The sequence below is a fragment of the Aplysia californica genome, unplaced genomic scaffold (assembly GCF_000002075.1).
Source record: "Aplysia californica isolate F4 #8 unplaced genomic scaffold, AplCal3.0 scaffold00023, whole genome shotgun sequence".
Classification (NCBI taxonomy): Eukaryota; Metazoa; Mollusca; class Gastropoda; order Aplysiida; family Aplysiidae; genus Aplysia; species Aplysia californica.
In genome coordinates, this window is record NW_004797293.1 from 2,020,996 (window position 1) to 2,022,124 (window position 1,129).

The 1,129-nt window shown below is 42.1% G+C and overlaps 1 protein-coding gene across 1 annotated transcript in view; it reads right to left on the bottom strand.

The window, feature by feature from the left end:
• Positions 1-1,129, bottom strand: part of LOC101848261 — a gene marked incomplete at its 5' end in the record, with an annotated part of 19,622 nt that overhangs the window by 16,435 nt on the left and 2,058 nt on the right.

Consider the following 1,129-nt stretch of genomic DNA (forward strand, 5'->3'; position numbering starts at 1 on the left):
AGAGGGGGGGGGGAGACAGTCAGCTGTTCTACAAGACTTGACCGTGATAATACACTTTGTACAAGAGAAGCAATTGGTCGCTTACTTTTAAGCACAAGAGGCCTATCCCGAAAACTGCTGTTTTGAGATAATCGAAGGTAACGTTTTTGCCCTTTGTTCAGTTTCTTTAAAAGACAAGGAGAGTTTTCTCTATAACCAAATAAATATACACACTAATGAAACCAAACTTCTCCTGTAGGTAGGGCAATGCCCACTTTTGGTGTAGATCAAGGTTTCTGGAAACCCTGAAATCTGGGTTAGCCCGCTTGTCCTTAAAAGCGACCAATTCTAACCCAAAGTTTACATTTTTTTAAATGAACCCGAAAAATCACAGATGGTAGCATGCCCTCTATCAGCACTACTGTTTGAGTTACACGACACACATATATATTTGAGCTGAGTGACACACAGCACATAGACACGACAAAGGTCCTGCCGAACACAGTCGAAGTAAGACAGACGGACAGAAACAAAGACGGTGGGTTTAAGAAAAGAAGTAGGACCTACCACATGCACCCTCTAACCACCCGCACGGTACCTCGAGTTCACAAACACCCAAATACGTCGGAGATAAACACTAAAAAATATGATTATATCAGCTGCTGTTTAACACGTCAAAAGTGTCTGTTTTAATTGTTTTGGGTTGTTGCTGGGTTTTTTTTTTCTTTTTTGTAAAAAAACAACAACAACAAACAACCACTTCACTATATTTCACCCTAAAGTTATCCAGCACATTACTGACGCGTGGAAGATCTCCCGAGAAAAAGGTGGAAAATCCAGATCATTAATCATAATTTATTTATAGAGGCACCAGCCATCCGTGTCTAGGTGCTGTTTCAGCCGCGGGAAATCCGGCAACTACGTAGATTACAGAGAACATCATCCTACAAGTCCGGACGAAAAAAAAAAAAGAAACAACAACCACTATTAGATCAATGTAACGTAACAAACTGGAAGACCAGGTCTAGGCTGGTCAAGGTGAGGATACTCAAGACCACCACTGAGCATATCAGAGACTACTCAAGAGACGAATAGATTTATGCTCTCCCCCTCCCCTCTCTCTCCCTCTCCCCCCACTCTCTCTCTCTCT